Source organism: Zalophus californianus, chromosome 5 (genome assembly GCF_009762305.2).
Source record: "Zalophus californianus isolate mZalCal1 chromosome 5, mZalCal1.pri.v2, whole genome shotgun sequence".
Classification (NCBI taxonomy): Eukaryota; Metazoa; Chordata; class Mammalia; order Carnivora; family Otariidae; genus Zalophus; species Zalophus californianus.
The window spans coordinates 120731459-120753739 of NC_045599.1; the positions used below are offsets into that span (position 1 = coordinate 120731459).

A 22281-nucleotide genomic window follows, 5' to 3' on the forward strand; every position below is an offset into this window, starting at 1 on the left:
ATCATCGGCTGAGTCCCAGAGGGTGGGGTGAGGACTTCAGGGTGGAGATTTAGAACAGCTGCGGGGAGGAATGTAGGCGGATGGAGGTGCGGAATTAACAAAAAGCCGCCGGGTTGTACCAGGCCCATCTGAAGCTACTTAGCATACCCTTATGAATTTAAAAATCTTGTGAGAGGGCTTCTGGGTCTGTCTTCCGTGCACAGTAATAATGAGTCTAGGTAAAACTGCATTCAGATTATCTCGTAACTGACTATGGTTCTGGAAAGATAGCTTGATTATGATTTAGGGATTGCTATATATGGCACATATATATATATAATATACATTTGAGTGGGGGTGTATGTATATATATGTATGTACAGAATGAATCAAATTAAACAAAAAAGAAGAAAGTCTGCAGAAGACTGGAAGAGAAAATACACTGGAACAACAGACTCAGAATGAAACCCATTAACTCTTCTGTGTGGCCCTGGGAAAATTATTAAACTTCTTCATGGCTCATTTTCTCATCTGTAAAGTTGATCTAGCATTCTTTTATTCAAACAAAGTAGGGGGGGATAGATAAGTCCATTAATAACCACAGCACAAAGCATTATGAGAAATGCGTTGATGGGGTATTCATTGATATTTGTAGATTTCTTAGAGAACAGTGAAGAATTACAATTAATTCTAAATAAGGAAAACAAGGAAGCCTTCACACTGAAGAGACAGTGGAGCTAGACCATGAAGAGCTAGAGGAAGTCAACAGATGGAAGACCATGTAGGTAGAGAGTAAGAAAGTACAGGGCATGCATAGGGAACAGAAATAGCCCAGCGCGGATTTGTAGACGTGAGGCTATGCTGAGGGAGGGAGAAGGTCTCTTCTAGCTCTCCAACTGATTTTTCAAACATTTTTCAGCAGCCTGAAAATAGTGGGCGAATTTGATAGCGTACTTTTATCAACCAACCCAGTGCTAGGGCACTTTTTCATTTTTGAACAGTTCATAAATACTGAACTCTGGGTAAAAGCCTCTCAAAATTCTTTTTTTTTTAAGATTTTATTTATTTATTTGAGAGAGAGAGAATGAGAGATAGAGAGCACGAGAGGGAAGAGGGTCAGAGGGAGAAGCAGACTCCCTGCCGAGCAGGGAGCCCGATGCGGGACTCGATTCTGGGACTCCAGGATCATGACCTGAGCCGAAGGCAGTCGCCCAACCAACTGAGCCACCCAGGCGCCCAGCCTCTCAAAATTCTTCCCGGCTGGCTTTAAAGTAAAAGAATCAGGGGTGTAGATTGTCACAGGAGTGTCCAACCTTTCCATTTCCATAGTCCTGGCATGGGGATCACAGGTATTCCCGGGGCCACATGGCAGAAGCGTTGCTTGCTTCTTTGCAAAATATTGCAGCTCAGAGGCCAGAGTTTAAATTGATTCCATTGTAGGAAAGGAAGAACACTGCAATGAACTTTTGATTATCCTTTTATAAGCAGGCCAACTTTTTATTCTTAGTAAAATTCATATATTGAATCTCTGGCAAAGAGCCCTTGCTAAGCACCCTTTTCTTGTCTTGGGTCAAGTCTCAGGAGACCCGAGTGAGCAGAAAGCAGTTGTCCTCTTGAATTTAAAAGCAGTTCTGAGCTCTCCTCGGGGTAGCTCAGTTACACTTAAGACAAAAGAATAGCAGGCTCTGAATTTCTGGAAGAGAAAACACACAAGAAAAGCATCTCTTGCAGAGTGATCGGATTTCATGATTCCAGGACAAAGCAGCAGGCCGATCAATCACAATATCATACCTTCCCCTTCTGGAAAATGTTTCTTTCTGATCAGTCGCTTTTTACAACTTCTGAAAACCTTCCAGCTGCCAGACTGCAAGGGCATCCAAACAGTGGACACCTATGGTTCTACTTCAGGAAAGAATGAATTGTAGTTTCAGTTAATGAATTGTATACCAGGCAGATGAGCCCTGAAAGTTTGTCCAAAGAACAGTGTTTCACTAAGTTCTAGGCTCCTGTGGAATGAGTCACACGCCTATCTATAAAGATGACTTCTCTGGGCTTTTTAAGGCTGTCCATGGTATGGAAACTCTCAAGGGAAACAACCTCCCCAGAGCACAGTGTTCAGGGTGTGTGCCACCGTTACCCGTCCATGTGCTGACCGGCAGATGTTATTAAGCACCTACTTTGTGCTGAGCAGAGACAACATTGGTTGGTTCTAACGCAAAAAAATCTGAGTCAGATCCCATCCCTGAAATATAGCCCAGAATGTTACAATTGTTGGTTTTTAATCCTTTCTCTGACCTCACTCTGACAGAATGACAGTGAATTTTGAGAGTTCGGATCTAGGTGAACTGATCAAACAGCTACTCTTTCCCTGTTTTACCTTAATGATAATGGTTTGAACATGGGCCAAGCTTTCCTTTTTTATAAGTTTTTCCTGAGCCTTCGCTACATCACTTGGCCTCATTAAATGGGTATCACTTCTAGATTGGGTCCCCTTCCCTAACATGTTAACTAGGTATCATTCAGGAAATAGTTGATATCATGAATGATTACCTCTTTCCTCAATCATCCTTCTCATCATCAATACAAGATTTGGGATACTGTCCAGAAAGAGGCTTTTGTTTTGTTTTTACGTGTCCAAATAAAATGAACCTTTGAGGTCTCACAGAATCATAAACTGACAGATGAGGCTGAAGGGAATTTTTATTCATCAAGCACAGGCTCCTTGGGCAGATTTCTCATTTGCAAGCGGTGTATGCCGACAATTAAAAAGAGAGTAGGTGTGAATGCCAAGAACCACAAGTGTGTGTGAGCAGAGATGGGGTGGAAGGCAGAAAAGACAGACTGTTCGTTGCCTAACAGGATTTCCCTGACAGCCCATTAGAGACAGTGACGCTCTGAAGCACTGTAAATTGTTGGACCCTCAGAAGCCTCCAATTTCTGTTGAATTTCTGTTGGCTGTTATTTCTTCCTCAGAAGGGAAGTTTGAGAAGAGACTTTATAATTATGTAAAGTGGCAGGGGGAAAGGAGGATACAGTTTTCAAACAATTTTTCTCTTCAGTCAGCAGTTCTCTCACCATTATTTTCACAATTAACTCTGTCTGCATTATTTTTAAAAACTCGCGACTTTAAAAATTATTTAATCTGATGTATTTTTCTTAACTAATATGTGAAATTGTTCCATGCCAAGGGTATTTCTGTTCAAAAGAGACCCCAAAGACAAGGATAAAAAGCCCTGTTTCCCCACTGTCAAATACTGGTAGCAACATAGATTCCTATTTACTCTCCCTCATGGCATCCTGCCATTTTTATTTCTGACTCTGACATTTTGGCTCTAATTCACAGGCAATTTCTGATTCGTTAGCCACTCTGTTCCTATACCCAGGGAAAGATCCATGTTTATAATGCCTGAAACTTATGCAATTTGAAGGATCCTTTTTAAGAAAAAAATACCAAATACCAAATACAAAATGCCCATGATCACTTGAAGGCCACCCAGGAGAAGGGGAAGCACAAAGCAGGGAAGTTGAATTCAAAAGTGACATCGATTTTAACAATTACTGTTGGAAACATTGTGTTTTACATTTTTACAAAAACAAGCACTATGACAATATATTGCTAGGCCCCTCCCAGGACTCTGAAAGGGGCTTGTGCAAATGAGGAGCCTGAGGCTTCAGCTTCCACAGTTTCACAAGAACCTACCTCTGTTCTCACCGGCAGCCAATCTCCATCACCACCCTTACACGAAGGGGAAGTTCCAGCCCAAGAATAATTCTAACCCCCTTCAGTGGTTTCCCTTAACCCAGAGAAAGACTAAGCTCTCGAAAGGGACATAGTTCTGGGGGTGGGGGGATGGGTTAGCCTGGTGACAGGTATTAAGGAGGGCACGGATGCATGGAGCACTGGGTGTTATATGCAAACAATGAATCATGGAACACTACATCAAAAACTAATGATGTATGGTGACTAACATAATAAAAAAATAATAAATAAAATAAAATAAGTTAAAATAAAATTTAAAAAAGACATAGTTCACATTAGTGTTTTCGTTTTTTCTCAGGTAAATACCCAGAAGTAGAATTACTGGATCATAGGGTACTTCTATTTTTAGTTTTTTGAGATCCCTCCAATACTGTTTTCCACAGTGACTGCACCAATTTACATCTCTACCTATAGTACTTTTTCCTTTTTCCACATCCTCACCAACACTTGTTATTGCTTGTCTTTTTGATGCTAGCTTTTCTGACTTGTCCATTGATAGATGCATAGATAAAGATGTGAGGTGTGTATATACACAGTGGAATATTACTCAGCCATAAAAAAGAATGTGATCTTGCCTTTTGTGAAACATGGACAGACTGAGAGAGTATTATGCTAAATGAAATAAGTCAGACAGAGAAAGACAAATACCATATGATTTCACTTATATGTGGAAATCAAACAACAGAACAAACGGCAAAAAAAGAAAAACAGATTCCTAAATATAGAGAACAAATCTGTGGTTGCCAGAGAGTTGGGGGTGAGGAGTGGGGGGGGGGCGGTGGAAGGATAGGCAAAACAGGTGAAGGGAATTAAGAGGTACATCCTTCCAGTTAAAAATAAGTCACAGTGATAAAAGCTACAGCATGGGAAACAGAGTCAATAATCTTAATAACTTTGTGTGGTGACAGATGGTAACTAAACTTCTCACAGTGAGCATACAGGAATGTATATCATTGTCAAATCACTGTTGTACACCTGAGACTAATATATGTCAACTATGCTTCAGTTAAAATAATTTTTAATTTAAAAAAGTTCAAAAAAGGCAAAAAAGAGAAAAGGCAAAAAAGAGAAAAAAATATTGTAGAAAATTAAAATATTGTTCCTAAATATACCAGTTTCTCTGGTATAAGAGAAAAGGCAAAAAAGAGAAAAAATATTGTAGAAAATTAAAATATTGTTCCTAAATATACCAGTTTCTCATCCTCAACATAGTACCCATACCTCCTTGATCATCTTGTCTGAGAATCCTGCTTTCGCAGGATGCACATTTCTATAAGTTTCCTTTTCACGGAATGTTATATTTAGTGATCAAAATTTACTTCTCTCTTAAATTCCAACCCTCCCCCACCCCCCACCCCCACCCCCCCCCTTTTTTTTTTTTTTAAAGTTCAGACAGGATCTTCCATTGTGGTTCCAGGCTCATGTCAGAGAGAGAGGCTTTATTCAAAAATAATTTGCCAAAGACTTCTGCAGGCTTCTGAGGCTACTTGTGATGACTCTCACAGAAGGGGTTTTATAAAAGTCTAGTCTGGACTATGTTCCAGCAAGTGACTGGCTCCCCAGACAGCGGCTAGAGCTCATGGCCATCCTCAACTGGGCACTTCCACAGTCAGAAGAGGGGCCTCTCTGAAGCACACTGGCAGACAGACCCACTGTAATAGACCATTCTAATTCATTTACCAGCTTTCCTGAGCTTTGCCAAAGAATAAGGCCTCATCTTCAGAAGGCACATTGTATGATTCACCTAATTAGGTTCTGCTTATGACCTACTATGTATCCAACACAGACCCAGAAAACAAATTCTTTCTAGCCACAGAGAAATCTTATTTCTGAGCCATTCATACCTCTCCTACTTGGACCAGTTTCATTCTTAGCCTCAGCTGCTTATATGGTAAAATTAGTGCTGATGGTCACATAGCAATCCACCCAATCTTTAGTCATTACGCTTTTCTTTTCAGTCTTGTTATTTACTTCTTTTGAAGTGTAATTAACATACAGTGTTACATTAGTTTCAGGTATACAGTATAATGATGCAACAATTCTAAGCATTGCTCAATGCTCCTCAAGATAAGAGGACTCTTAATCTCCATCACCTATTTCACCCATCCCCCCACCTACCTCCCCTCTGGCAACCACCAGTTTGTTCTCTGTATTTAAGAGTCTGGTTTTGTTTATTTATCTTTTTTTTGTTGTTGTTCACTTGTTTCTTAAACTCCACTTATGAGTGAAATTATATGGTTTTTCATACTTGTCTTTCTCTTGTCTGACTTATTTTCCTTAGCATCCAGGTCCAGGTCCATCACTACCCAAAGGAATCTGCACGTTTAAATGCAATCCCTATCAGAATACCAACATTTTTCACAGATAATACTAAAGTTTGTAGAGAACCACAAAGGAACCCAAATAGCCAAAGCAATCTTGAAAAAGAAGAATAAAACTGGAGGTATCACAATCCCGTATTTCAAGACATACTATAAAGCTGTAGTAACCAAAACAGTATGATACTGGCAGAAAAACAGACACATAAATCAATGGAACAGAATAGAGACCCTAGAAATAAACCCACGTTTATATGGTCAATTAATCCACAACAAAGGAGGCAAGAATACACAAGAGGGAAGACAGTCTCTTCAACATATGGTCCTGGGAAAACTGGAGAGCTACATGGAAAAGGATGAAACTGGACCACTTTCTCACACCACACACAAAAATCAACTCAAAATGGATGAAAGGCCTAAACGTGAGGCCTGAAACCATAAAATTCTCACAAGAAAACCTAGGCAGTAATTTCTTTGACATCAGCCATAAAAACATTTTTCTAGATACGTCTCCTCAGGCAAGGGAAACAGAAGCAAAAAATAAACTAGTGCAGCTACATCAAAATAAAAAGCTTTTGCACAGTTAAGGAAACCATCAATAAAATGACAAGGCAAACTACTGAATGGGAGAAGATATTTGCAAATGATATATCTGATAAGGGGTTAATATCTCAAATACATACAAAAATTTATACAACTTAACACCAACAACAAATAATCCAATTAAAAAATGGGCAGAGGACCTGAACATTTTTCCAAAGAAGACACATACAGATGGCCAACACACATGAGAAGATGCTCATCATTATTCCTCATCAGGGAAATGCAAATCAAAAACACAAAGAGAGATCACCTTACACCTGTCAGAATGGCTAGAATAAAAAAGACAAGAAAGAATAAGTGTTGGTGAGGATGTAGAGAAAAAAGGAACCCTCATGCAAGTATTGGTGGGAAAGCAAATTGGTACAGCCACCGTAGAAAACACCATGGAGGCTCCTTAAAAAGTTAAAAATAGGATTACTATATGATCCAGTAATTCCACTACTGGGCATTTACCCAAAGAAAATGAAAACACTAATTTGGAAAAGATATATGCACCCCTATGTTTATTGCAGCACTATTTACAATAGCCAAGATTTGGATGCATCCCAAGTGTCCATCAGTAGATGAATGGATAAAGGAGATTTTTAAATTTTTTTTATTATGTTATGTTATGCTAGTCACCATACAGTACATCATTAGTTTTTGATGTAGTGAAGATATATATTTAATAGACAGCCACAAAAAACAATGCAATCTTGCCATTTGCAACACTGACTTAACTCTAGAGTAACCAGCATAGGGCAGCATCGGAGGGGACATCCAAGTCATAAAATCACACAATAATAGATTTTTAGAATACAAGAAACCTCCAAAGTGACCTGGTTGAACCTCCCAGCCAGCAGTAGGAGTCAGGTCCCCAGAGCTCAAAAGCTTGTTCATCTGCCTGCAACTGAAGAATCCACTCACATAGAGCTCCTCCTCTTACATGGCAGGCAGTTTCCTTGGGGACTGATTTTAATGTTTAGAAACTCCTCCTGATATTTGCTCACTTCTAGGCCATAGTCCCCCATCTACCACTCCTATTCCGGGAGCAGCCAAGAATAACCCTCTTCTTACTCTACCAATGACAATCCTTTTAACTCTTATGAACAATATACCGAGTTCCACTTAGACGTCTACTCTTCTTTCTACTATTAACCTTTTGGCATGATTTCTTGCCCTTTCACTATTCTGGCACCTGCTTCTAAATGTTCTCTAATTTGGCATATCCCCCTTGAAACATCTCACCTAGACCTAAAACTATTAACCTAGATGTGGTCTATGCATATTTGTACTAGATATTTCTATTTTTGTGTAATAGCATTTAAACAATCCACAATCGAATTAACTTTGGGAGTCAACTGTGCCAAACTCTTGGCTACAATTAAGCTCATGACCAATTACATTTAAAACCAGAATGTTCTCTAAGCTAGATTCTCTAAGAAGAGAAGATCATATGCCTCTAGGAGTTAAACCATCTTACAATGGGGGGTTGATTGATCATCTTCCAATTGATGTTTAAAGGATGGAATCCCATAAAAATCTGCCCCCCTCCCCCAGCTTTGACCTGCTGCAGAGTTTGTCAACCTAAGGTCAGCAAACTCATCTTCAAATTCTGCCAAATGTCTACATAGTACCATGCTATATAAAAACTGTCTTGCAATTAAAGACTACAAAATCCTCAGTGGAATGGTCATCAGCCCTAAAAAAAAGGTCATCCACCCTAACCCAGGTTAGGTAAAGCTCTATAAACTTCTTATATTTTTATGACTGTCTCCACAACGTTGATAGCATTCCAAGGCCTACAGTAAGCATTAAGTTGTTACTTACTAAGCCATCGGATAATCGAATGATGAGTTCCCCAGCTCTCACCCTCTCTTTAATGATGTTGCTTGGTTTTCAATGTATTTCCTTCCCCAGATCACTCCTAGGAGCTATAGTTCTATGCTATGGCACTGAGCAGTGACAATATTCTTGCCTCTGCCACTGACTGATTCTGTTACCTCAGAAATACGTGTAAGCTTCTCAAGATCATTGTTTCTCCATAGAACAACAATCCCAACATTCCGTGTATTTACACAAAGACATGTAGTACATCCTATGGACCAGGCACAGTTCTAAGCACTTTAAGAATAATAATTCATTTAATTTTCAGGAAAACCAGACTGAAGGGCAGAAAGCTTAACTAATTTTGCCAGGATCATATCGCCAGCAAGTGGTAGAGCTGGGATTTGAATCCAGGCAGTCTACCTTTGGCATGTGTGTGCTTAACCATTATGCCACCCTATCTCTCCACATGTCTAATGGCATAATGTCTGGGTAGTAAGGAAGAACTTCATCTTCCTTGGGTAGTATGGAAGATCATTGATCACACTGCTTACCTAATAAGTGAATCTCCTGATATATAAAAAAAACTGCTTGATTTTTCATTAGTTCCTCAGAGAGTAGCTTCTTCTGGGTCATATTTTTTAAAGTTACTAACCAATGGAAAAATCACTCAAAATACAGTGCCTTGAACATAGAATGGACGCAACTGCCTTGAATTGATTTGGATTCCTTCCAGTCACAACTGTTGGAAGTATTTACCCGAAATGTTAAGAACCATGAGAGCCAGTTGACCTATTGCCAGAACAACAGCAAATCAAAAAAGTGCTACGCCAGGCACCAGGAATCTGAGGGAAAAGGAAAAACGCATTTCCTCAGAAAAACATCAAGGTACAGACTCTTCCAGAGCTAAGCACTGAAGCACCAACCCAGTCGAAGGTAAGAAGAGAAAGGTACTCAGATATTTGCAGGCAGTTTACAGTGGCCTACAGAGCGACTTACGACCTCACCAAGGAGCACTTCCTACCTTGCTCCAGGCTTGTCCACAAACACACTCCCGGTCGGTAAGTTCACTCTGGTTCAGGGTTTCCTGGGGGCTCACTCATCTTGGAGCTCTTATCCCAAAGGGTTCAGGGCAATGGATTTTTAAAAATAATTAAAGCCACTTCACAAAAGCTATAAACCTACTCTCAAGAAAGTGGACTGATAGGAAGAAAAGGAAAAGTTGGAAGGCAGAGTGGTCACAGAAGCAGTGCTACTGAGGGACATTTTTTTTTACTCCAAATTTAGATTCAAACTGAATCCAGTATTCCTCCAGCTGAATAAGAAGCATGCCAAACTGCACAGAGCAGAGCCCTGAGGGGGATGTTTCTGTCTCATGGTAGACTTCACAGAAGGCAAGATCCTTCAACCTAGGCCTAGGCTCTATGGCAAAATAGTCTCTCAGTACAAAGGTTCTCTCTGGAAAGTTTCCTTTTGAAGGGAGTTTATGGTGACCAGCTCTAATCATCAGAAAGACACCGATGGGCTTCTGAATGACTGAAAGTCACACTTCATTTAAATGAAGCAGTAGGACATAGCAGAACATCTGCATCCAACTAATAATGTTAGAGATGAAATGATCAAGATTCTGGAGGGAATCCTTTGGGAATACAAATATGAATGTGGATTTTTACCTTTGGCTAACTGAAATACTCTTCTAACATAGTAGATGAAGGAAAAAAAGAGCAGTTAATAATTGCAAGATAATTTGAAGCAAATAATGCAATACATATGTATATACATACTCGTTTATATACACACACACACAGCTACATTCCTCTCCACCCCCTTTAGGAGGTGAGACTGTTAGGTTGTTGAGATAGGCTAATTCTTGACATGCTTTTATAAAAGATAAAATGGATATTTGTCCCCAATGAGTAAGTGTTCCTGGGAACTTTCCAGAAAGAAATGCTACAATGTGAAAACCAGTAAACAGAAGATGAAGCAATAGCCCAGGTAAAGTTCAAATTTGAGAACTCAAACAAGCTTACACTTCTGGTACCAAGGGCTCCATTTCCCAGTTGAGGAGGTGACACACGTATCACAGGAACTGAGTCCAGGAATGCCCTGGTTCTCTGGGTCTGAGGAGGCTGCTCTCCTGGCAGGTCTTCCCTGGGTACTGGTCTGATTGTCATGGGAATTAGGGTTCTGGGCGGGAAGATGCGTGATCACTGGCCAGAGGGAAAGGTCTCATGGGACTCTAAGACAAGGTGCTTGGACATGATTTGCAGAGGCAAAGGTGGACAGTAGCCATGGCAAGGAGAAAGCAGACCTTTCTCCTGCTACCATGAGACTCTTTTCCCCTCTGTCTCTTCCAGCATTTCCTCTAAGATAGGCTGAGGCACATAATCGACTGGTCGAAGTGGAATACTGGATGTGAACAGTTCCAAGCCTCAGTCTCCTGATCTGTAAAGTGGGGATAACTATACTGTTTTCCCTGTCTCAAAAGCTTGCCATAAAAACCCCAATGTGTATGATCCACCTGCTATAGACTTAATATTTTGCGTTCCCCTCAAATTCATATGCTGAAACCTAATACCCGATATAATGGTATTAAGAGATGAGGCCTCTGGGAGGTGATTAGGTCATGTGGGTAGAGGCCTCACGGATAGCATCAGTACCCTAAAAAGAGACCGCACGGAGCCCCCCAGCCCCTCAGCCACATGGGGACAAGGTGAACACATGGCTATGACCCAAGAAGCAGGCTCTCACCAGAGACTGAGACTAATTTTGCTGGTGTTTTGATCTTAGACTTCTCGGCCTCCAGAACTAGAGAAATTTCTGTTGTTTACAAGCCACCCAGTCTATGGCATTCTGTTAGAGCAGCCCAGATGGATTAAGACACTACCCTACTATTATATTTCCTCCTTTATCAACAACTTATAGACCATATAAAAATAAGGAATAATTTTCCTCCTTTTCTCACTTCCCATCAGGCTATCATTAGACCTGGACCCACCTTTCCCAATAAAAAGTGGGGAACGTTTTTCCATTTCTTTGTGTCTTCCTCAATTTCTTTCATGAGTATTTTATAGTTTTCTGAGTACAGATTCTTTGCCTCTTTGGTTAGATTTATTCCTAGGTATCTTATGGTTTTGGGTGCAATTGTAAACGGGATTGACTCCTTAATTTCTCTTCTGTCTTATTGTTGGTGTATAGGAATGCCACTGATTTCTGTGCATTGATTTTATATCCTGCCACTTTACTGAATTCCTGTATGAGTTCTAGTAGTTTTGGCTAAAATTAACAAGTCAGGAAATGACAGATGTTGGCAGGGATGCAGAGAAAGGGGAACCTTCCTATACTGTTGGTGGGAATGCAAGCTGGTGCAGCCACTCTGGAAAACAGTATGGAGGTTCCTCAAAAAGTTGAAAATAGAGCTACCATACGATCCAGCAATTGCACTACTGGGTATTTACCCCAAAGATACAAATGTAGGGATCCGAAGGGGTACGTGCACCCCGATGTTTATAGCAGCAATGTCCACAATAGCCAAACTGTGGAAAGAGCCAAGATGTCTATTGACAGATGAATGGATAAAGAAGATGTGGTATATATATACAATGGAATATTATGCAGCCATCAAAAGGAAAGAAATCTTGCCATTTGCAACGACGTGGATGGAACTGGAGGGTATTACGCTGAGCGAAATAAGTCAATCAGAGAAAGACATGTATCATATGACCTCACTGATATCAGGAATTCTTAATCTCAGGAAACAAACTGAGTGTTGCTGGAGTGGTGGGGGGTGGGAGGGATGGGGTGGCTGGGTGATAGACATTGGGGAGAGTATGTGCTATGGTGAGCGCTGTGAAGTGTTCAAGATTGTTGAATCACAGATCTGTACCTCTGAAGCAAGTAATACATTATATGTTAAAAAAAAAAAAAAGAAGAAGATAGCAGAGGGGAAGAATGAAGCGGGGGGAATCGGAGGGGGAGCTGAACCATGAGAGACTATGGACTCTGAGAAACAAACTGAGGGTTCTAGAGGGGAGGGGGTGGGGGGATGGGTTAGTCTGGTGATCGGTATTAAAGAGGGCACGTTCTGCATGGAGCACTGGGTGTTATATGCAAACAATGAATCATGGAACACTACATCAAAAACTAATGATGTAATGTATGGTGATTAACGTAATTAAAAAAATAAATTAAAAAAAGTAGGGAAACGCAGTTTGTTAGCAGTGAGTCATAAAACAGACAATACCTGCCTTGTCTCAAGCTCCCACATCGCCTCTTTCCCAGGACAAGAGAACTTCTTTCCAGAATAAAGTTATTTGGAACTACCATTTAATTTATCAGAAACTCATAATTAAATAGGACTCCATTTTATGGACTTCAAAAAACCAGATTGAAATTTACCTTGCCTGACATTTACAGATGTATTTAAAACAGAGTTGTTCTTCAAAATCATCATATTCAATATAAGAAAAACAAACTCTGTCCACAGTTACTGTTCTGGCTTTGCCAACCTGACGGCAACCTCTGGGCACAGTTGTTCTGTTTTTCCCCTTGACTGAGATGCTCAGTATTAATCAGTGTATCCCACTGCTTTTCATTATATCTAACTTAGATGACAAGGAACTGGGGACTGTGTCACACAGTACCTACAATACAAGCACTTTTTTTTTTTAAGATTTATTTATTTTAAAAAGAGGGAGAGAGAGAGAGATAGAGAAAGAAAACATGAGCGGGAGACAGAGGGAGAGAGAATCTCAAGCAGACCCCCTGCTGAGTATGGAGCCCAATGCGAGGCTGGATCTCACCACCCCAAGATCATGACCTGAGCCAAAACCAAGAGTCAGAAGCTTAAGGGACTGGGCCACCCAGGTGCCCCAATGCAAGCACTGTTAACAGAATGATCATTCTCTATTTTCAAGGCCACAGAGTTGCTCAATTGGCAACAGGAAACAATTATCCCATAGAAGAGAATCTCCTCCTATTTCTTCATTATTTTCCTACAAATAAATATATTCCAATACACCTTTTCTGTCAGTTTAATTCACTCACTAGGTTCACGAGAGCCTAGTTACTTCTAATCTGGGAAGAGTCTGATTCTCTTCCTTTATTTGTGATGGTGAAGATAGAAGATGCTCATAATGACAGACATTAGCAAGTGCATTGTGTGCATGTGCGCACGCGCGTGTGCGTGCGTGCGTGTGTCCCCCTCTGTCTCCTGCTCATGCACGTGCGCATCGGTGCAGACATTCACAATTGAGAATACAGACTCTGCCAAGGACCCCAGGGATCCCCTGGCTCAACCCTCTTTGATTCCCATTATAACTTGACAGAACTGAGATAACATAGCTGAGACTTCCCTTCCCTTCTGTTCCTTCTTCCAGTCCATTAGCCCACATCTGCAGAATGGATTCATGACCTTCCTACCTTTCCTCTGCTTCCCACTTGCCTCTTTCTCTCTCTTCTCTCTCAACTAGGTCCACTTTTCCCAGGCTGTACACCTTCCAGAGACCTCATTCACACAATGCATCTGAGCTTTTCACAAAGGTGTTTCTGAGCACATATCCCGACTGCCAATTCCCTAGAAATTCAAAAGTAAAAATAAACTTACAAGCAAATGCTGCAGATCAAGCAAAAGGGCAGTTTCAATCAGAACAAGAGAAGAGAAAACTAATTTTTGAATCTGAAATGTGAGCTCCCATTCACCATTACATCCTCCACATCTAGAGCAGTGCTTATATATCATAAGTGCTCAATAAAAGCACACATAGATTACTGAGGAGCTCCACAGCCCAGTCATCAGCAGGTAGAAGACTGTAAAGGCAAAGTGCATTAGAAGCCAGAAGACCTAGGATCTAGTACTGGCTCTGACAAAAATAAATTATGTGGCTAGGAGCAAATTTTTTCCTTGATAAAATTAATGGATCACCACTAAATTATTTCTAAGGTATTTTCTATTTTAAAAATTCTATGATGATAAAATATATGAATTACAGTTAAAGGTAGAAAGGTCTCTGAAGAGGTTTGTGGTCAAGCCACCCACCTCTCGCCTTTATTTTATATTTCCAGAAAGATGACGCACTCTCCCATTTGGAAAATTTCCAGGAAAATATCTGAATCTCCTATTGTAATCTACTCTAAGATTTTACTTTAAAAAAAAATCATTCTCAGATTTAACCTAAAATCCATTTCTATGTTTATATTGTTGTTGATCAATTTAGGACTTAACTATCCAATTATAAAATTCCACAATTCTCATAATCTTGGAATATAATTTTATTTCCAATGCAAGTATTAAAAGATATGGCCAATAAGGCATAAAAAACATTTTCCCTGAAGTCATATCATTGACTAAATCATTAAGCTTGTCTACTGTGCTTCTCTGTAAATATACATTTGTAGCAGGACTTGATTAGTTTTCTACCAAGAAATACATGTTTATTAAATTATATCTCATGCACCAGGACTCCTTATTTATCTTAGTAATTTTTAATGGAAAAGTAAATGAAACATTATTATATAAATGCTTAGAGAGATGACAGTAATTTTATTCTAAATTAAATAAAGAAAAGGTTAAATAAATATTACAATCTTTCAGGAATTACAGTATAAGCCTTAAAATCATAAATCTCCCACTTACTCGTTTATAACTTACGCTTAAAATATTTACCAGTGTAATACTGAAACGAAGTTCTCATTTTCTGGCAATTTCCTGGTTTTTCAAAAGTTTAAGTTTGATGACATGCCAATTCCCATTCAGATCTTAATTTAAATATTATATTTTTAAACACATTCTAGTTTTGCATTTTTGTAATACATGCTATAGGAAATGCTGACATTTCAACCTTCTACCCTAATCTTTGGATTTGAGGGTCTCCTTATTTATACATGTGTTCTCAAACACACACACACACACACACACACACACACACACATTTTGTTGTCTAATATCTAAAACAAAGTACTCAGTCTCATAACCATAGTAAACCAGAGACAAAGGAAGAAACTTACTTTTAGTAATAAGGGATGGCAAATATCTGGATAATCTCCATCTATTTGAAAATATACCTTCTCTTTAATAAAGAAATAATAATTTACATATTATGACAAAGTAGTTAAGCATATATGTGAATTAAGAAAATCATTAAAATCTAAAGTCCCCTCCCACCTTGCATCTTTTTTTGGGTGCAAAAGTAAAAAAAAAAAAATCCCAAACAAGTACTATTAAGTTTAATTTAGCTTCATTTTTAATAAGAAGTGACTTCGTAATTCCCATAGTCATGCTGAAAAATAAAACCTATCTCTGACTCAGAGAGTCTGAGCTGAGAAACATTAAAATAACTTTTAATGGCAGAAACACAGCCATGACCTGTAACAGACTGACAAGAGAAAACCAATAATTCAAAGAAGCTCTAAACAGAGTAATTCCCAGTTTCACATTAGGGTCAGTGTCTGTATCTGGGTTGGAAACGTGAACATTAGATTTGATGCTCACTTTTAAGACCTTACTTCCAAAAATGTGGCCCTGAACAGCTTCATCAGAATTCACTTCTTATGAGCCAGCCCTTGGTCCCTGGGTACCAGGTCTCTGATAGGAAGAAGAAACCACATACTGGAGGGATTAGGTGTACAAATTCTTAGGTAGGGACTTGGAGGTGGTCTACCAGCGATGAAACTGAAAAAGGTAACAATCATTTCCTTTTTCTTATTTTAAAGATTTTATTGATTCATTTGAGAGAGGGAGCACACACGCATGTGCAAAAGAGAGCACAAGAGAGAGCGTGAGCTGGGAGGGGAGGGGGCAGAGGCAGAGGGAGAAGCAGGCTTCCCGCTGAGCAGGGAGCCCGATGCAGGGCTGGATCCCAGGACCCTGGGATCATGACCTGAGCTGAAGGCAGACACTTAACCGACTGAGCCACCCAGGCGTCCGGTAACATTCATTTTCTGTGCTTTTCTGTGCTTCTCAACTAGTTCCCACCAGCCTCTCAGGTTCCCTACGGTTAGGTGCTCACACCTCATCTCCCACCCCGCCAGATATATATTCAAGCATTTCCTTTCCTCTTTTCATGTTCCCTTCTAAAAATAGTAAAAGGGCTCCGGTGATGAACCCAGCACCGAGCAAAGTGCTCGACATCGAGTTGGAACCAAAGTCACACACAGTCCCATCCTCACGGTGCTGATGGATTACCAAGAAAAGATGAACAAAAATCAAATAATCATATAGATAAACATATAGCCAGTCAAGGGTGGTGAGGGCAGGCCTCCCTCAGGAAATGACAACTGAGCTAACTAATCATCATTACGTAAGGGGGACACGTGCAGGACAAACAGTCTCATCACCTGAAAGAAGGTAAATGTGGCCACTGCCAAAAAGGAGGATTGGGACGTAAAGCTGGAGATGTAGTCAGGTGCCACACCATGTGGCTTTTCAAGAAAAAAAGTAAAGATTTATTCTAACAGCCCTGGGGAACAACCAAAGAACTGTATACAGATAATGAATGAAATAATGAGGTCTGAGTTTAGAAAAAGGTCACTCTGACCAAATATGGCGAACAACAGAGTGGGGAGAGGACGAAATTTAGTCAGCCTGATGACCAAGCAGGTTCACTTGCCTCCTTCTACCCTCTGTACTTTGGAGGGACAGCTGTGTCCTCCTGGTCAGGACCTGCCCTTCACTGGCGGGGGCTGTTCTTATAAATCATCTGTGGCATTTCGATTTCCTTATCGGCAAAGGAGGAAGATGGCCATCTCAGGACTGGAAGCATATCCCAGATATGAAATACTCAAGGGATCGTCCTTCCATTCCTCAGCTGCATGATTAACAGTGGGTGCTGGGCTGCTACACACCTTGGGATACACTCAGGAACATGGGAGCCTTTTTATGCCTCTCGAATGATACTGAATAAGGAAGGCCCTGGAAGGCCACTTGAGGAAAACACACTAGAGCTGTTAATTTTGCCAATTGGTCTTCATTGATTAATAATGAAAGACAACTATTTCCTCACTGCAGGCACTAAAATGAGCGTTTTAATTTAGCCTTTATGATTAAACATTTGGTTTCTTTCAGATTCCCTATTAATCCATCAACTATTAAGAAACACTTTGTATTGCTTTTGGGTTCATCAATGGTATTTGCAGATTTAACACCCTGCAGATAAAAATGTAAGTTTAACATGAAAAAAATTTATTGCAATCAGTTACGGGACTATTCCAACAGAAGGTGAGCCCTTTGCAAAGAGGAATAAGCACTCCCAAAGACAAATGTTTGCATATCAAGATCCACTCCAAACTTCCTGAAAATAAAACTCACTTTAAGTGCCTACTATGGGTCAGCACTATGCTAAGCAAGGTACATTATGCAATTTCATTTAAAACTCACAACAGGGGGCACCTGGCTGGCTCAGCTGGTAGAGCATGCAGAATCCTGGATTTGAGCCCCATGTTGGGTATAGAGATTACTTAAATAGTTTTTTTAAATACATAAATAAAAAATAAATAAAACTCACAACAAAACCATTTTGCAGGTTGAGGAATAAGTAATGCGCCTATTCGGCTGGTAAATGCTAGAGCCAGGCTTTGAAATTTTAAGTAACTTAGTTACCTATGTAGTAAATTTAAGTAACCTGCTTACATGATGCATTAGTCTGCTCAGGCTATCATAACAAAATACCACAGACTGGATGACTTAACCAACAGAAAGTTATTTCTCACAGTTCTGAAGGCTGGAAGCCCAAGATCAAGATGCCAGCCAATTTGGTACCTGGTGGGAGCCTTCTTCCTGTCTTGCAGATGGCGGCCTTCTGGCTGTGTGCTCTGGTGTCTTGTCCTCTTCTTGAAGGCCACTAGCCCTAGTGGATTAGGACCCCACCCTTATGACCTCATTTGACTTTTATCACTTCTTCATAGGCCCCATCTCCAAACACAGCCACACTGGGGGATAGGGCCAGGGGACACAAACATTCAGCCCACATATAACATGTGGCTAGACAATGATAAGAGCAGGATTTGAGTAGAGGCCTCAAACCCCCACGATCATTCCACTCCTCCTGCTGTCTCTCTCAAAGTGGGAGGTGGATTAGTTGAAGCTTCAGAGACCGAGAACGTCATTAGTGTATTAAGACAGTGGGACTTATTTATCAAGTTTCCAGCCTGCTACCAACACAAAGAAGTAGCTCATTCATCTCACTGTCCAAGTGTCACACTCATTAGTCTTCAATTTCTTCTTTACCTTGCTCATGGCCTCTTAAAAAATGAAACTGATTGAAATTTTTCACCATTATACTGCAAACTCCCCCATCAAGCATTTCACCCCAGGGAGCAAGGTTTAGTAAAGACCTTTGACTGAAACACAGGGTAACAACAACTGGCATTTGGCCTTTGAAACTGAAGTATAAACAAGCAGATAATTCATTATGTTGAATGTAGTCAAAAGACTAATTTATTAGTGCCAGAAAACAGGTATTGGGTGGTGTGATTTACATAGCTTCTCTAGTTTGGCATCATTCTCTTTCAACTTAGACATTACTCAAGAGGTTGGAAGGAAAAACCCTCTTCCTTACGCATAAATTCACGTTAATGGACTTTGAACAAATAAGAGTTATAACTTGCATTAATAAGTAGCCCTTAAAAGACTTGACTATCCTGAAACCAACATAAAACCTCAAAATACATACTAATTAAAATATTAAAACTCCTAAATTTCTATAAATCTTTAGAGGAGAGATTATAGAGTTCAGAACATTTATCCTTCCCTATCTTTAATAAGAATGAACAAATATTGGGTTTTATGTGCGAGAGATCTTTATGAGAAAGTTGTTTTAAAATAAGTATTAATCTTACCCCACAATATGGAAAATAAGGGGTGTTTTGGGCAGCTAAAGTATTTACTGGGGAAGGTTATATTTCCTGGCCTTTTTCTAACTGTTGTCATTGTTGAATTCATTGCAGTAATTAAATGTAGTATTCATTTTAGTAAGGATGCACACATACTACCTATATATGTAAACTCATATTTATATATACATGTCTGTGTATGCATATACATACCTACATATGTAAACACACACAGGGACTGGGACCCGAAAAGAACATGGATCCCTGTTTTCAGTTTTTTACTTTTTTGAAAGCTACTATCTGTACCATAAAATCAAAATTAGTTATGACAAGCACACAGCCACATAGGACACCATGAATGAAAGGCTCAACTCATAATTTAAATAACTTAGTAGATGGGAGACACTGTGCGCCCCTTCCCCACTCACTCCTGGCAAGTCTTTTCCTGACAAGTTCGCATGAGCTACACAAGGAGAGGTGCACTTCATGTGTCAACTTATGACAAGGTTGAATGCACATATAAGCAACCTTTCAGGACAAAGAGTAGATAGGGCTTCAACAGGAGAAAATAATCCATCACAGTATCCACTGGCACTGAAAACAGCTTGGCACAGTTGCCTTGAGCCGGCATGGAAGGAGCCTGCTGTGGGAACCATGCCAGAATGAAATCAACTTTTAGCCGGGGTTTCACAGACAAAAAATCTCATTGTACAACCAATCCAAATACCTTGAGTGGGATTAAATCTCTAAAATGAAAAAATCCCCATGGATTATTGTCTTTAAGCACAAGTAGGTCCACCTTATATTCTCCATCACAATGAATATATCAGTATCTTATAAATGGACATCTTCTAGGGTTGAAGAACTACATTGTCATTCGTTATCACACTTGATCCTGGAAACATCCCTGTGGGCTGAGATTAGGCGTATGTTATAATTTCCATTTTCCCAACAAGGAAACTGGGCCAGAGAGGCCCAGGGTCATGTGGTTAATAAGTAATTTGCTTGGGTTACCAGTGCCATTTTTTTTTTTTAAGTTAAAGGTAGGAAATACAGGCAATAAGCTTAAATTTAAGATTTTTGAAGTTACATGGAATTCTGTAATCCACCACATGTGAACAGTATCAATACATAATAAAATATGTCCGGTGAAGTGAGCGGAGGAACTAGGGGGAAAAAATAACATTTGATCTGCAGCAATGTGTCTTGTCTTTGTCAAAAACAATACCAACAAATTGCTAACAGAGGTCTGGTTATACAGGTTAATGGATCTCACCCTGGCTTTGAAATATGAGGAATCAAATAACTGCTTTGAACCTCAGTATTCCTCATCTAGAAGACATGACTAATAACACCTATTTTATAGGTTATTTCTGAGGAATAAATCAGCTATATCGTAAAGCACGTGGAAAATTGCTGGCACATAAAGTGCTCATTAAATGTCATTTTTATTATTGCCATCATATGTAATATATCACAAAGTTGATAGTGTAAGTTTTTCTTAGTAGAACTAGGCACAAAGGATTATTCACTTTGGGTAAGAGGTCCTGCACAAATCAAGTGCGTATTTTCAAATTCTATTAATTCAAATATACCCCCACTTAAATCTCACGCCAGGCAACTGCCAATTAACCACACAAATCAGTGCTCTCTCCCACCCAGGTGTTTGCTCTCAGGCAGACACAGCAAGAAAACCCAAGGAAGCTGAAGAAGGGCAAGAACCTCAAGAGCCTTCCATAACCCAGCACAGGAAGAAGTGAGCAAAATCTCCGATAATTGCCTCTTTGCTCCCTAGGGAAAGTTGGTCACGTCCCAACTAATGATCCAGCTCCCAAACAGGAAAGAATGAAAAAGAGGAGAGGAGGAAGCTTCATTAAAAATCACCGGAAAATGAATTAATCCTCTGCTGCCCCCACCCCCCGCCCCCGCTCCCTTTGCCCCCAAGTAGGTGTCTTGTACAACGGGGAGTTCTGCTGTTAACAAGATGCATCCCCCCTTCCACTGGACCCTGGGATTTTTCCATCTTCAAAGATGAAGTTCCCTTTGATTTCATACCACTAGCTTATACATAAAGGTGTCATTTGTTTGCTATCAGTTTTCTGGCTTTGGAAACAAGCAACTCAAATAATTTGAGACTTTAAGACAATCTAGTTCTGTTTCACAAATGGAAATGCTTTCAAGAGCTAGGAAAGTAACACAAATGGATGAAGTGGGCCCAGCAGAAACTGTGGTTTACTTTGTTGAATTCTTTGCCATTCAAAAATATAAACTTAATTGTTGCCCAATCTTTCCATTTTTTTCCAAGAGAAACTGGAAATTTCTTTTGAAATGTTAGCAACAAACTTAAAAAATAGTTAAGCTCTGTACCCATGTTCAGAGAAAACTCACCTATGGATTTCCAGTTGGAACCTCCAACCTAGTCCAGCTTCAAAAGGAAACAACAAAAAATAGAAATACTTTAAAAATATGTATGCCTGCCTCCTCCTCCAATGGCAATTCTGATTTCACTGGGCAAGGGTAAGCTTTCAGTGATTCTAATAGACAGCCAGAGTTGAAAACCACTAATCTGGTCTAACCTATTAACGCTACAGATGAGGGAACAATGGCCCAAAGATTAAACCAACCTGCAGCTAACAGAGGAGCAAAAACACAAGTTCTCATGCCAATATGCTGTTAGCAAAACTCTAATACAAATGCTACTTTCTTGCCAATGAATGGGAGTTTGGGTTTCGATATATGTAGTCTATAAAACATTTCAAATGTTTTCCCAGCAGAAGTGTTAGTTTTTGACGCTAGAGTTTTGTATTGTTTTTTTTTCCCTAGATCCAGTGACTGTCATGCAACATTTACTTGGACTATGAACTTCACGAAAGCAGAGGGCTTGTTAGTCCCTCCCTCACCTGTGAGGTAGTCAGTGCCTCCATAAATACTGAGTTCATGGATGATGTTATTAGAATTTTTCAAAATTCTAGTCCCACATAAATTGGG

At 39.8% G+C, this 22281-nt stretch overlaps 1 protein-coding gene across 10 annotated transcripts in view; it reads right to left on the bottom strand.

Annotated features, from left to right (window-relative positions):
- GHR (growth hormone receptor) overlaps positions 1 to 22281 on the bottom strand; it is a 257251-nt gene that overhangs the window by 210313 nt on the left and 24657 nt on the right. The window contains exon 1 of one of the 10 annotated variants that reach the window (XM_027604926.2): positions 8470 to 8544. The exons of the other annotated variants lie outside the window; for them this stretch is intronic. The gene's annotated coding sequence lies outside the window, so the exon portion shown is untranslated. Of the gene's footprint in view, positions 1 to 8469; positions 8545 to 22281 lie in introns of those variants that run through there. 10 annotated transcript variants of the gene reach the window in all.